This window comes from Macaca nemestrina, chromosome 9 (assembly GCF_043159975.1).
Source record: "Macaca nemestrina isolate mMacNem1 chromosome 9, mMacNem.hap1, whole genome shotgun sequence".
NCBI lineage: Eukaryota > Metazoa > Chordata > Mammalia > Primates > Cercopithecidae > Macaca > Macaca nemestrina.
This window is the reverse complement of record NC_092133.1, coordinates 15,156,686-15,172,857: the sequence shown is the minus strand read 5'-3', so window position 1 is coordinate 15,172,857 and position 16,172 is coordinate 15,156,686. Positions and strand designations below refer to the sequence as shown.

The 16,172-nt window shown below is 39.8% G+C and overlaps 1 protein-coding gene across 4 annotated transcripts in view; it reads right to left on the bottom strand.

Moving 5' to 3' along the window:
- Positions 1–10,185: 10,185 nt before the first annotated feature.
- The window catches only part of LOC105467646 (prolactin releasing hormone receptor), a 65,235-nt gene continuing 59,248 nt past the window's right edge, over positions 10,186–16,172 (bottom strand). The window contains exon 5 of one of the 4 annotated variants that reach the window (XR_979058.2): positions 10,186–10,632. The gene's annotated coding sequence lies outside the window, so the exon portion shown is untranslated. The remainder of the gene's footprint in view (positions 10,633–16,172) is intronic. The other 3 variants (XR_011607604.1, XR_011607602.1, XR_011607603.1) reach the window with 3 other exon arrangements.

Genomic DNA, 16,172 nt, shown 5'->3' with positions numbered 1-16,172 from the left:
GATCAACAAAATTGACAGACTACTAGCAAGACTAATAAAGAAGAAAAGAGAGAAGAATCAAATTGACGCAATTAAAAATGATAAAGGGGATATCACCACCGACCCCACAGAAATACAAACTACCATCAGAGAATACTATAAACACCTCTACGCAAATAAACTGGAAAATCTAGAAGAAATGGATAATTTCCTGGACACTTACACTCTTCCAAGACTAAACCAGGAAGAAGTTGAATCCCTAAATAGACCAATAGCAGGCTCTGAAATTGAGGCAATAATTAATAGCCTACCAACCAAAAAAAGTCCAGGACCAGATGGATTCACAGCTGAATTCTACCAGAGGTACAAGGAGGAGTTGGTACCATTCCTTCTGAAACTATTCCAATCAATAGAAAAAGAGGGAATCCTCCCTAACTCATTTTATGAGGCCAACATCATCCTGATACCAAAGCCTGGCAGAGACACAACAAAAAAAGAGAATTTTAGACCAATATCCCTGAGGAACATCGATGCAAAAATCCTCAATAAAATACTGGCAAACCAGATTCAGCAACACATCAAAAAGCTTATCCACCATGATCAAGTGGGCTTCATCCCTGGGATGCAAGGCTGGTTCAACATTCGCAAATCAATAAACATCATCCAGCATATAAACAGAACCAAAGACAAGAACCACATGATTATCTCAATAGATGCAGAAAAGGCTTTTGACAAAATTCAACAGCCCTTCATGCTAAAAACGCTCAATAAATTCAGTATTGATGGAACGTACCTCAAAATAATAAGAGCTATTTATGACAAACCCACAGCCAATATCATACTGAATGGGCAAAAACTGGAAAAATTCCCTTTGAAAACTGGCACAAGACAGGGATGCCCTCTCTCACCACTCCTATTCAACATAGTGTTGGAAGTTCTGGCTAGGGCAATTAGGCAAGAGAAAGAAATCAAGGGTATTCAGTTAGGAAAAGAAGAAGTCAAATTGTCCCTCTTTGCAGATGACATGATTGTATATTTAGAAAACCCCATTGTCTCAGCCCAAAATCTCCTTAAGCTGATAAGCAACTTCAGCAAAGTCTCAGGATACAAAATTAATGTGCAAAAATCACAAGCATTCGTATACACCAGTAACAGACAAACAGAGAGCCAAATCAGGAATGAACTTCCATTCACAATTGCTTCAAAGAGAATAAAATACCTAGGAATCCAACTTACAAGGGATGTAAAGGACCTCTTCAAGGAGAACTACAAACCACTGCTCAGTGAAATAAAAGAGGACACAAACAAATGGAAGAACATACCATGCTCATGGATAGGAAGAATCAATATCGTGAAAATGGCCATACTGCCCAAGGTAATTTATAGATTCAATGCCATCCCCATCAAGCTACCAATGACTTTCTTCACAGAATTGGAAAAAACTGCTTTAAAGTTCATATGGAACCAAAAAAGAGCCCGCATCTCCAAGACAATCCTAAGTCAAAAGAACAAAGCTGGAGGCATCATGCTACCTGACTTCAAACTATACTATAAGGCTACAGTAACCAAAACAGCATGGTACTGGTACCAAAACAGAGATATAGACCAATGGAACAGAACAGAGTCCTCAGAAATAATACCACATATCTACAGCCATCTGATCTTTGACAAACCTGAGAGAAACAAGAAATGGGGAAAGGATTCCCTATTTAATAAATGGTGCTGGGAAAATTGGCTAGCCATAAGTAGAAAGCTGAAACTGGATCCTTTCCTTACTCCTTATACGAAAATTAATTCAAGATGGATTAGAGACTTAAATGTTAGACCTAATACCATAAAAATCCTAGAGGAAAACCTAGGTAGTACCATTCAGGACATAGGCATGGGCAAAGACTTCATGTCTAAAACACCAAAAGCAACGGCAGCAAAAGCCAAAATTGACAAATGGGATCTAATTAAACTAAAGAGCTTCTGCACAGCAAAAGAAACTACCATCAGAGTGAACAGGCAACCTACAGAATGGGAGAAAATTTTTGCAATCTACTCATCTGACAAAGGGCTAATATCCAGAACCTACAAAGAACTCAAACACATTTACAAGAAAAAAACAAACAACCCCATCAAAAAGTGGGCAAAGGATATGAACAGACATTTCTCAAAAGAAGACATCCATACAGCCAACAGACACATGAAAAAATGCTCATCATCACTGGCCATCAGAGAAATGCAAATCAAAACCACAATGAGATACCATCTCACACCAGTTAGAATGGCGACCATTAAAAAGTCAGGAAACAACAGGTGCTGGAGAGGATGTGGAGAAATAGGAACACTTTTACACTGTTGGTGGGATTGTAAACTAGTTCAACCATTATGGAAAACAGTATGGCGATTCCTCAAGGATCTAGAACTAGATGTACCATATGACCCAGCCATCCCATTACTGGGTATATACCCAAAGGATTATAAATTATGCTGCTATAAAGACACATGCACACGTATGTTTATTGCAGCACTATTCACAATAGCAAAGACTTGGAATCAACCCAAATGTCCATCAGTGACAGATTGGATTAAGAAAATGTGGCACATATACACCATGGAATACTATGCAGCCATAAAAAAGGATGAGTTTGTGTCCTTTGTAGGGACATGGATGCAGCTAGAAACCATCATTCTTAGCAAACTATCACAAGAACAGAAAACCAAACACCGCATGTTCTCACTCATAGGTGGGAACTGAACAATGAGATCACTTGGACTCGGGAAGGGGAACATCATACACCGGGGCCTATCATGGGGAGGGGGGAGGGGGGAGGGATTGCACTGGGAGTTATACCTGATGTAAATGACGAGTTGATGGGTGCAGCACACCAACATGGCACAAGTATACATATGTAACAAACCTACACGTTATGCACATGTACCCTACAACTTAAAGTATAATAATAATAAATAAATTAAAAAAAATATGTAATATGCACATGTAATTTTTATTTTGTAGAGCCAGGATCTCACTATGTTGCCCAGGCTGGTCTCAAACTCCTGACCTCAAGCTATTCTCTCACCTTGGCCTTCCAAAGTGCTGGCCACCACCCCGGCCAGACACCTATCTTAATAGCCTGCTAGGCATCCTATCTTCTGGTAATGACTCACTGATAATCCTCGAAGTTCCAACACTCCCTCATGTCAGTGCACATGGTCTAGGTGGGGTGACCCCTTTCTCTACTCTAGGAATCTGGCTGATGAGAGCGCTGTTTGCCCTGGCTATGGAGACAGAGTTAGGAACGGGCATATAATCCAAGCCAGGTCAAGAGTACTGACTCAATTCTAAGATGTCTGTGCCCCCATAGAAAAGAGGCATGTAGGCCGGGCGCGGTGGCTCAAGCCTGTAATCCCAGCACTTTGGGAGGCCGAGACGGGCGGATCACGAGGTCAGGAGATCGAGACCATCCTGGCTGACACGGTGAAACCCCGTCTCTACTTTAAAAAAATACAAAAAACTAGCCGGGCGAGGTGGCGGCGCCTGTAGTCCCAGCTACTCGGGAGGCTGAGGCAGGAGAATGGCGTGAACCCGGGAGGCGGAGCTTGCAGTGAGCTGAGATCCGGCCACTGCACTCCAGCCTGGGCGGCAGAGAGAGACTCCGTCTCAAAAAAAAAAAAAAAAAAGAAAAAAGAAAAGAGGCATGTAGCCCATGCCTTATGGATTTCATTCTAAAGGCCAAGGGAGGAAGGGACAATCATAGAGCAGTTAAACCAGAAAGTGACATGATTTGATCAAGGCTCTGAAGAGATCTATCTGGCTGCTACGTGAAGAAGCTAGGTGATGGTGATTTGGGCCAGTGAAACGGAGAGAAGTGAATGGTTTCAAGATATATTTCACAGTTCAAACCAATAGTTTCTCTGCTCTCTCCAAGCCAGATTCACATAGGAAAATGCTCTACCAATACCGTGGCACACTTTTTCCCTGATGAAAACTACAGGAGCTTCCTTATCCAGGAAGTAGCAGTAAGTGCAAGTGCATTGAACCAAATAGGACTTTGCAAGAAAGACCACAATTGAGGCACTGCCATCTGCCCCCACGTAGCAAAGAACGCTGTTTGCAGTCTTCATTCCCAAGCTCTTTCTTCTTGGGTTTCCTTCAGAAGATGGGAAGGCCATGGCTGGGGAGAGTGCTTTTAAAGATCCCCCAAAATTTGACTATTGCACATACCTGGACAAGTAGGGGAAATAACTACAGGAAAATACCTTGGGTTGTCTTGCTTCAGCCGTCTATGAACCTTGGGAGAAAAATGAGCCTTAACTAGGTGTCATGAGTTGAATTTTGTCCCTTATCAAAAAATACATTGGAGTCCTAACCCCTGGTAGCTGTGGATGTGACCTTATTTGGAAATGGAGTCTTTGCAGATGTAATTAACATGTAAGTTAAGATGAGGTCATACTGGAGTAGAGGGGACCGTTCTTCCAATATGACTTGTATAGTGTCCTGACAAGAAGAGACACGGGGATAACACCACCATGTAATGACGGAGGCGGAGATTGGAGTGATGCAACTGCAAGCCAAGAAGCACCAAGGATTTCCAGCAACCACAGAGACCGAGGGATGCATGCCCCTACCAACATCTTGATTTCTGACTTCCAGCCTCCAGAACAGTGAGAGAGTAAATTTCTACCATCTTGAGTCACCTGGCTTGTGCTTTGTTATGGCAGCCCTGGGAAATGAGCATACACTGCAGTTTTAAAAACTGAAACAACTGGCTGGGCAAGGTGGCTCACGCCTGTAATCCCAGCACTTTGGGAGGCCAAGGCGGGTGGATCACCTGAGGTCAGGAGTTCAAGACCAGCCTGCCCAACATGGTGAAACCCCATATCTACTAAAAGTACAAAAATTAGCTGGGTGTGGTGGTGCACACCTTGTAATCCCAGCTACTCAGGAGGCTGAGGTAGGAGAATCGCTTGAACCCGGGAGGCAGAGATTGCAGTGAGCCGAGATCGCACCACTGTACTCCAGCCTGGGTGACAGAATGAGACTCTGTCTCAAAAAAAAGAATTGAAACAACTTTTGAGTTTTTGCCACAACTCCAAATGTGGGTTTCAGGATGTATATTTAAGGTATTTAAAAGCACACCTTTCAGTACTTTCCAATCATTTCATATGTAACTTTTATTTCTTGGAAAAGTCTTCAGGGTTATCTGGGCAGTCATATTTTGAGCCTTTTGGGGCTCTGCTGCATTAAAAAAAAAAAAAAACTAGTACATGTTGTTTAAAAATTTAAAAGCACATTCATAAACACACATATAAACCCACACAAAAAAACATATGTATAGTTTCATATTATGTTGCAAAATGGTTTCATACAGCTCTTTATTCAAATACTAGTTATTTGTGAGTGACTCCTTTTTGCGTGCCTCTCTGGGTCTTTAGCCAAGTAGATACTCAAATATTAGTTGAACAAATGAAAATCAGTATTAATGGTATATTAACAGAGGCAAATGATTTTCGTGAGGGAAAAGGGCTTTCATCCAAGGATACTTTAATTAAAGTCTCAAATCATAAATCGGAGAGCCAGGAATGAGGTTCTGTGTTCAGTCATTCCTCTCCCATTCTCTAGCTCATTTGAGGAGAGTGGTCTCCATTCTAGTCTCAATGAGTATTGGGCTCTCTCGCTTGCTGTCTCTCTCCCCCGACCTCCAATTTTTTTTTTTTTTTTTTTTTTTTACTAAAAAGTAAGTGAATTTGCAGCTTTACATCTCACTTATTTTTTTTATTTTAGAACTAATTATTTCCTTTTCTATCTCCATTCTGTTCTTTAAAATCTCCAGAGAAAAAATTCACAACTGTTCTTACCAAGAAATAGCAGTGAAGCTTGCATAGCAGTGTCTTTAACACAATAAAACTGGGAAGGCGAGCCATACATTGGGCCATAAAAAACACTCAATCAATCTCATTTCCAACTGTGAGTTGAGACTTGGTTTCAGTGTTACAGAAGCCCCCCTTCCATGTTCTGCTGGTTTTCAAACATGTTTGCAGCAATTTAAATATTCCTTCTTGCTTTGACGGGAGTTTCCACCCCATGCCCTAGGCAGCCTCCTGTTTGAAGAGTCCCACAGAGAAGGTGGGGATCAGAGCTAGGTCAACCCACAAGTCTCCTTGCTCCCCTCCTCTTCCCCTTTCAGTGACTGTGTGACGCGCTTGCCGTAGGCCGTGGTCTGAGTGGGGCAACAAGAACAGGAAGAAGCCATTCCCACCCCGTCTGGATGCCAGGGCCCTCGCAGAGACAAGTTCACATGCGTAAGCTCAGCCCTTCATCTCCCGCCTAGTTATTATTTTTAACAGGCACCATGTGCAATTCATTGATTTTTGTTTAACGTTTTTCTCTTCCTTCCTGGGCCTTCGCAAACTATTCTCACTGCAGCAGGCAATCAAGCACAGCTGGGGAGCACACCCCACTATGAGAACCTGGTTCCTCTGAAGCCTCCCCTTTTAGATAGGGGAAGAAGGTGCCAGGGCAGGGAGGCAGGGGAAGTGGCTTGTGCGCTGGCCACTTCCCCTGGGCTGGAGGGAGTGATGTCACCCTAACTTATCAAAGGGAGCCAGGGCTATGATCCATTTATGGGAAACTGCTGTTTCTTCCAACTGAGTACATGCTATCTCCTTTAATTTCATGATTAGTGTCATTTCATCATTGGGAAGACCAAGCTTTTTCCTGTTCAGTGGCATAAAGCTAATATAAAACCAAGCGTGTGGTTCCTGGAAATATTCACACAATATTTTTTTCAAATTGACATAGTTCAGGAGTTGGGCAATAAATTTCCTTCCTAATGAGACACCACAAAGAAAGCAAACATTTGATGTTATGCCCAAAGAGAGTCCGTTGTTGCAGATTTATGGGCAATCTGTGCAAATACTGTCCTTTCCTTTCGATGAGTTTTTAATTTTGGTTTGATAGTCTCCAGGTGTCTATATTTGCCCGTGATGTTAGGTGCGTAAAACTGTAGTAATAGACATGTATTTTCCTTTTTTCCTTCTGGAAATGTACCTGTCCCCTAGGCATTCACAGCAGAGTCTTACAGAGCTTTGATTCATATGTCAGCTGTGTTTACATATCCATACATATATGACACCAAATAAAGACAGTCCTCTATCCACGCACACCAGCAGATGGTGTGAGGAAAAAAAAAAATCTCCTTTCTACAAGCTTTCCCCAAAGAAAGACGCCTTCCAAATAAGGAGTGCAGAGGCTCCCTGTGGAGTCTGAGACATTCCCCAGTGTAATGTTCAGAGGCATGAGGGCAGGGATGGCCGGTGGTTGGGACATCTTGGGTCTTTCAGCAATGAGGCACCTGGCACGCATTTTCTACTAATGTTCAGATAAAACTTTCTTTGCATGGGATCCTTCTGGAAGCCTGGCTGCACCAGGCCTGTTATGTCCAGTCCTGAACTATGTTGAGAAGCTATAGAGACCCCTTCAATGTCCTTTGCCATCATCATGAGCATTTCAGTGGGTTTGTGTGTTGGCATCTTTATGGAGCTACATTGCCATGTCCTAAATCAAATGGCGGACCAAAGAGGAAACATCAGAGGTCTTGCTAATGGTCAGCCAGATACACAGTGCCCAGGAGGAGCAAAAGTGTCCATTCTTTAAGCTCCTGGCCCCACTGAGATGCATATGGTGCGAAGGCAGCTGTAGTCTCTCTGCCCTGGTTAGCTGTTCTTTCCTGCCCTGCTGGTATGCAGGGGGGCCTCTTCTTCTCACACTGGGGATACCCACACAGTCATTCCTCTTCTGATCTACTGGGTATCTCCCGAAGAAACCAGAAGATGGGAAACGGGACAAACATGCATTGCAGAGGGAAACCATAGTCACCCAGCTCTCCTACCGGGCCATCTCTCCAAGCTCCCTGGGCGTTTTCAAATTGTATGAAGGTCTCTGGTAAAGATCAAGTGATGGAAAGTATACAACACATGTAAGCTAACAAATGCAAGGCATTCTTCAGTCTGCAGAGCTCTTAGCATATTGTAGGGGTGGTGGTGTGGTGGTGGTGATTATGGTGATGACGGTGGTGGGATGGTGGTTAGAGTGGTGGCTGCAATTAGAGTATTTTTATATATTACTATTTCTTAACCTCAGTCCCATATCCCTCTGATAAAGTATCCTATTGCTTAATAGAAATTTTTGCTAATCCTTCTTTCAGGTAGATATGAATCAAAGCAAGCTGAACGGCACAGGTACTTGGCTCAGAAATTGGCAATGACTTCTCTCAAGGAGGAGTGTCAGGCAACAGAATAGCTCTAGAAGAACAGAATTGGCCTGGTGTTTAGTATCACTGCCTCTCCTCCTGGACTAACTTTTTTTAATTGACTCAAATTTTTAGGTAAGCGAGCTGCCTATATAGGGAACAGTGGGAACAGTTAAGATATTCTTTTGGTTCACCGATCCCATTCTTGTTGGGAAAAACCTGGGCTCTGGACCTGACAGTCCTGAGTACAATTCCCATCTACCCCCAACTCAGTGGCTGGGTAACCTCAGGCAAGTGGCCTAGTTTTTCTAGGTCTCAGCATCCCCCTCTGTAAAATGAGGGCACTGATACCTGCTTCGGGGTTGAGGATGATACGAAGACTAGGCACAATGAATACACAGCACCTGGCATGGCAGGTGGTGCCTAGTGGTGCTCAAGGAATATAGACAATATTATTATTACATAAAATGTAAGCAGTCATAAAAAAGAATGAGTTCATGTCCTTTGCAGGGACATGGATGAAGCTGGAAGCCATCATTCTCAGCATACTAACACAGGAACAGAAAACCAAACATTGCATGTTCTCACTCATAAGCAGGAGTTGAACAATGAGAACACATGGACACAGGGAGGGGAACAACACACAAGGGGGCCTGTTGTGGGGTGGGGGGCAAGGGGAGGGAGAGCATTAGGACAAATACCTAATGCATGCGGGGCTAAAAATTTAGATGATGGGTTGATAGGTGCAGCAAACCACCATGGCACATGTATACCTATGTAACAAACCTGCATACTCCTGCACATGTATCCCAGAACTTAAAGTAAAATTTTAAAAAAAAATTTTAAGATTATATATATATGTACACATAAGCCAGATCATGTTGATACCATCCTTAAAACCCTCCAGTGTGGCTGGGCGTGGTGGCTCACGCCTGTAATCCCAACACTTCTGGGAGGCTGAGGTGGGCAGATCACAAGTTCAGGAGTTTGAGACCAGCCTGCTAATATGGTGAAACCCCATCTCTACTGAAAATACAAAAATTAGCTGGGTGTGGTGGTGCACGCCTGTAGTCCCAGCTAGTCAGGAGGCTGAGGCAGGAGAATCACTTGAACCTGGGAGGCAGAAGTTGCAGTGAGCCAAGATTGTGCCACTGTACTCCAGCCTGGGCAACAGACCAAGACTCCGTCTCAAAAAAAAAAAACAAAAAAAACAAAAAAAACTCTCCAGTGTAATCATATGGCTCTTAAAATAAAATCCAGACTCCATTCTCCAGGCACAAGGCCCACATGACCTGGCCTCTGTCTCCTACTTCAGCCCCATTTAGTATCTTGTGACATCTCCTCACCAAGCTGTAGTTCCTCTTGACTTCCTTCACGGTTTCAAATGCATGAAACTTTTCTGTGCTTCAAAGTCTTGGTACCTGGTCTTTCCTGACTGCAACTTGACGTCACTCACTCTATTTTTTCACTTGTTTGTTTGTTTGTTTTGAAGCAGAGTCTCAGTCTGTTGCCCAGACTGGAGTGCAATGGTGTAATGGTGCTCACTGCAACCTCCGCCTCTTTGGCTCAAGTGATTCTTGTGGCCCAGCCTCACAAATAGCTGGGATTACAGGCATGCACCACCACTCCCAGCTAATTCTTTGTATTTTTAGTAGAGATGGAGTTTCACCATGTTGCCCAGGCTTGTCTCAAAGTCCTGAGCTCAGGTGATCCACTTGCCTCGGCCCCCCAAAGTGCCAGGATTACAGGCGTGAGCCACCATGCCCGGCCCACTCGCTCTATTTAAACACACACAGGTGTAAGTAAGTGCGCACACACACACTCCTTTTTATTATGGAAAAGTTCAAACATACAAAAAAGGGAAAAAGGAGTAGCATGCACCCTGTGTACCCATAACTCGGATTCAATTTGTGAGCAATAAACCAGGGCCATCTCTACCCTCCCTTCTTCCCCTTCCACCCAGACTTATTTTGAAGTAAATCTTAGCATAACAATGAAACTGTAAATGTTTATGTACTTCTAAAAGATACAGATCTTTTTAAAAATTATATCATATGCCCTAATCCTAAAATTATAAAAAATATTAAATGATACCATCATATACCTAAAATATTAATAATTCCTTAATTTTGTTAAGTTTCCAATCAGTATTCCCATTTCCCCCATGGTCTCATAAATCCTATTTTTTAACAGTTTATTTGCTTGAATCTAAATCAAAATAACATTGCAATTGATTGATACTTCTTCTATGTTTCTTTTTAATCTATAGGTTCCCACTCTTTCCATTTTTATATTCTTGCAGGTTATTTGTTGAAGAAACCAAGTCATTGATCCTGTAGAGTTTTCCAGTCTGTATTTTTCTGATTACATCCCCTTCATGTCATTTAACGTGTCCTTCTGTCTTCTGTGTATTCTGTAAATTAATCATTAGATAGTTTAATCAAATGTAGGTGGGGGTGTGTTCTATCAGGAGATATAGAATGTCTAGCTCTCTCTTTCCCTTATGTTAATAGCAACTAATAAGCTTGCCTACATCCATTTTGTCATCAGAAGTTACAAAATGATGGTATTCTAATTGCATTATTCTTTTCTATTTATAATAAAATAATGAATAAAGAGGAATTATAAAGAAAAGATTTATTTTGTCAACTATTTGGTTACCCAAAGTATAGAATCCTATAGGATAAGAAAGGCAGAAGAAAAATGTTTGGTTATCTTCTTTTATTTAATGATGCAGCATTAAATCACCTAGCACCCTCCCAAGGTGGTGCTAGGTGATTTAATGCTGCATCATTAAATAAAAGAACATAATTAAATTACCTAGCACCCTCCAAAGGTGACAAGTGGTGGTTTCTTATATTATGAGCTACTTGTAGATTTAAACATATATGTTACATTTTGAACCAATGTAGTTTTTATTCTTAAAGTAAAACTTAAATTGCCTCATCTTTGATCAGATAAAAGGCTCCCGAATTTTTTGGGCACACCTTCAGTAAGCTTTGACGTGTCCTTCCTATCTAGCATAACAAAAAGCTTCAGGTTTGTCTCTTTTATTTCCTGGCACAGACTTGGAATCAACTATTTCTCCAAAGAACCCTGTGGTATTGTTGATTTATTCTAAGTTTTCAATTTATTCTCTATTGTTCTTTAAATATATGTATAATACATGTGTATGTAGAAATATTTTCATTTCCCTTTTATGCATACATAGTACTCCACTATTTGAATGTTTCACAGTTCATTTGACCAGTCCTACTGATGAATACTTCCTGGTTTTTTAATATTATAAATATAGCTGCAATTAATAACTTTATACATGCAACTTTCATATTTTTACCACCAAATAATGCCACTATAAACATTCGAGTCTTTGTTAGAACCTATGTTTTCATTTCTCTTAAGTAAACACCTAGAAGTAGATTGCTGAATCATATGGTAAGTTATTTGTTTGGATATAGCATTCTATAAATATCAATTATGTCAGAAAGATTGATAGTGTTGTTCATATTTTCTTTGCTTTTGCTGATTTTTTTTTGCTATTGTTCTATCAATTGCTGTTAAAGGGGTGTAAAAATCTTCAGCTATAATTGTGGAATTGTCTATTTGTCTCTCTAATTCTATCCTTTTTGCCTCATGCATTTTAAACGTCTGTTATTAGATATTTACTACTTTGCTATTGTTATGTCTTCCAGTGAGTTGACCTGCTTTTACTACGAAATGTCATTTGCCACTGGTAATTCTCCTTTAGTGTGGAAATCTATTTCATCTGGTATCAATCAATAGATTCACTTTGGCCTTGTTTACTGTCTGCATGCTATATCTTTTCCATGTATTTACTCTCAAATTATCTGTGTCATATTTAAAGTGCATCTTTGTAGACATTATATAGTTGAATCTTGCTTTTTAATTCATTCCGACAAACTTTGTTTTTTAATTGGAGTGTTTATTCCATTAATGTGTAATGTGATTATTAATATGATTAAGTTTGTGCTATCATATTATTTATTTTGTAAATGCTTTTTTAGATCCTCTGTGTCTTCTTTCTGTGATTGTTAAGAAATATTATTTGAAGATTTTATAGAATTCCATTTACATTTTTATTGGCTTTTTAGGCATATTATTTCATATTGTTTTATTGATGATTACTCTAGAGATTACAACATAGATTCTTAACTTTTTATAGCCTACTTACAGTTAATGTTATTCCACTTCACATTAAATTGTAGAAAACTTGTTGTCCAGTTAACGTCCCCTGTCTTTTATGCTATAACTAATGTATAATATACACATGTGTATGTAAATATAACCATACACATGTATGTATAATCTACATGTTATAGACAGTGTTATAATTTTTGCTTTTAACAATTGCATGTATCATAAAGAAATTAAAGCCTAGGGGGAAGAAAAAGCATAGGTTTTAATATTTACTGAGATATTTATCATTTCCAAAGCTTTTTACACCTTTCTGAAGATCTGAGGTAACATTTACTGTAATTGAAGTCTGCTAGTGATGAAGTTAGTTAGTTTTCTTATATATGAAAATGTCATTATTTCACCTCTACTCCAGAAATACATTTTTATTGGATATTGAATTCTGGTTTGACTTTTTAAAAAATTCATTCCTTTGAAAATGCTCCATTTTATTCTTGCCTCCATCATGTATGATGAGAAGCTTGCTGTAATTGAATCACCTTTACTCTATACATAGTGTGTCATTTTTCTCATTTTCTGCTTTCTAGATTAGCTCATTGGCTTTCAACAGTTTGACTATAATGTGTGCATAGACATGGCCTCATTTGTACTTATCCAGCTTAGGGATAAGTACCATTAAGCAAGTTGAATCTGCAAATCTATGTCTTTCATCAAGTTTAGGAAATTTTGGATCATTTTTTCAAGTATATATTTTGCCCTATTTCTCTTCTCTTCTTGAACTCCTAATATACATATGTCATTCTGTTAGATATTATCTAACAAGTCTCTGAAATTCTGTTCTTTTTTAAAAAATCTTTTTCTTTCTTTTTTTGGCCTGTACAATTTTTATTGATCTGTTTTCAAGTTTACTGATTCTTTTGTTTTTGCTGTTAAATCTGTACAGTAAGTTTTTATTTGACATATTGTATTCTTTTCAGTTCTAGAATTTTTAATCATTTCTATTTCTTTGCTGAGATTTCCTATATTTTATTCATTGAAAGCATATATACTTTTATGTCATTGATATATTTATAATAGCTACATTAACATTTTTGTCTACTAATTCCAACACTGTGGATCATCTTAGGTTGGTCTCGTTTGATTACCTTTTCTCTTGGGGATGAATCGCCATTTTCCCCCATTTTCCTGGTTCATTGTATGTCAGGTGATTTTGGATCATACTGTAGACCTTTTAAGTCTTTGTATCTTAGCCATTACTGTGATTGTGGAGAGTCTGGATTCCTTTACACTTGACCAATGAGTAAGGTTTCTTTTGTTTCAGCAGTTAATTGACTTGGTTGGATACAAACTTTAACTTTGTTTCTTGGGCCACAGCTCCCATCTCAGCTCAGATTTTTTTTGTCTTCAGCTGGGAAGCTTTGAGTGGCCTCTGTGCTTGCAAGTTTCAGGGGTCAGTCAGAGCTAGGGAAAGACAGAGCTTGAGGTCACCCTTTTTAGCTCTTTCCTGTAAGATTCCCCCTCCTGTCTCTCCAATGGCTAGACACCTTGCTCAGTGCTCTTGTTCTCCAGACCAGAAAGACTAGTTTTTCCACAAACACCCCCACTACTCCATGTGTACACAGCACTCCACATGCCTCCAGGCTACAAGCAAAGAAAAAAAAAAACAGGAAACTTAAATCAATATAACTCCCCTACTCTAAGCATGAACTCCACAATAGAATCTGCCTGCTTCTCTTTACACTCCAGAACCATCCAGTAGCTGCTTTGGTCCACATTTTATTGTTGTTATCCACAGAGGGTTCAATCCAGTAGTAGCTTACAAATCAGTCATTACTGGGAGAGGGCTATTTCTGTGAAGTTTTAATTTGTATTTCTCTTTTGAGCAGAGTTAAGCTTCTTATTATATGCTTGTTTGAATTTTTTCCCTGTTAATTCTCTGTTTACATCTCTTGCTCATTTTTCTATTCTATTTATGTTGGTCTTTCTCTTCTCTGTTTTTAGGTGGTGTTTCTATCTTAGGAACACTAATTCCTTCTTTTCGGAGCATCTCTGGGTGTGCTAGTGTAGAAGCTGCTTCTTAGGGTTTGGTTCAGCATTGGATATTTTTTCTTTTCTGTCTTTATTTTAAATGTATTATATTTTTTATTGTATTATTTTATTATTTTTTGCTAGTAGGACTGTTTTCATTTTTATTTTTAATCTTCAACTTTTAAGTTCAGGGGTACATGTGCAGGATGTGCAGGTTTGTTACATAGGTAAACGTGTGCCGTGGTGGTTTGCCGCACAGATCATCCCATCACCTAGGTATAAAGCCTAGTATCCATTAGTTATTATTCCTGATGCTCTCCCTTCGCACCCTCCCCCACCCCTGATGGGCTCCAGTGTGTGTGTTCCTCCCCACCAACCCCGGTCATCCATGTGTTCATGTGTTTTTATCATTCAGCTCCCACGTAAAAGTGAGAACTTGCAGTGTCTGGTTTTCTGTTCCTGTGTTAGTTTACTAAGGAGAACAGCTTCCAGCTCCATCCATGTCTCTGCAAAGGAGATGGTCTCGTTCCTTTTTATGGCTGCACAGTAAGGAATACTAATTCTGTATTATATAAACTGCAAAAGAAAAAGTTCCACTTTGACATTTATCAATCTTTTTCTTACTACATTAAGATTTTGTATTATCGTTAGTAAATTTTTTTCCTAATCCTAGATTATAGAATAATTTACCCAGATTTTCTTCCAACCCTTGCATGGTTTCACTTTCCTATATTTAAATATCTGGTTTATTTGGAGTTTTATGCTTGTGTTCAGCATAAGGAATGGACCCAGTGCTCTCTTTTTCATACAGATAACTTATCCCAACTCACTAAAAAATCCATCATTTCCCCCACTGAGCTGAAATGCAGCCTTTCTTTACATTCTTAATTTCTATATACAATTTGGTTTATTACTAGATTTTCTATTCTGCCCTATATGTCTGTATCTCTCTTCACGCACCCATGCTACACCGTTTTGATAATTGAAGTCATACTATACTTCAGTATCTGGTAGCTATTCCTCTCCCCTGCTGGTTTTTCTTCTTCCCCCTGCCCCGCCCCCCCAAATTTTAGGTGTTGGTTTTTGCTTTCATTTTTGTTTTTTTCTATTATTGCTTGAGAAATAATTTGAAATTATTCTTTCAAATAAATTTCATAACCAACTTTGTAGCTCCACTAAAACAAAAACCTGAAGTGAAGTTTACTGGAATAGCATGAGATGATCTTCGCCACACTTTATATAAGGCTGGCTTCTCATCTTCCTTGGACTCTCTGTTTAAATCTCACTTCCTCAAATCAAAACTTACGGAACTTATAGGAAACACCATCTCCAAAATTATTCGGCATTATAGTCTTCTCCAACTGCAATACGCTAATGATTCACATCATATATTGTGGGAGTAGAAATGTGATCAAGAAAAGACAGCTCTACCTCTAATGAGCTGTGCAACCTTGGGCACCTGTTAAGCCTCAGACTCCTCATCTGTACAATGAGGGGTTTATACATGACTTGTAGATTTCAAACCCCATTCTTTGGAACCCTGGAGATGCTGTGATGGTTAATAAACTGAGTGTCAACTTGATTGGACTGAAGAATACAAAGTATTGTTCCTGGGTGTGTCTGGGAGGGTGTTGTCGAAGGAGATTAATATTTGAGTCAGTGGATTGGGAAAGGCAGACCCACCCTCAATCCTCGTGGGCACCATCTAATCAGCTGCCAGCACGGCCAGAATAAAAGCAGGCAGAAGAAGGTGAAAAGACTATATTGGTT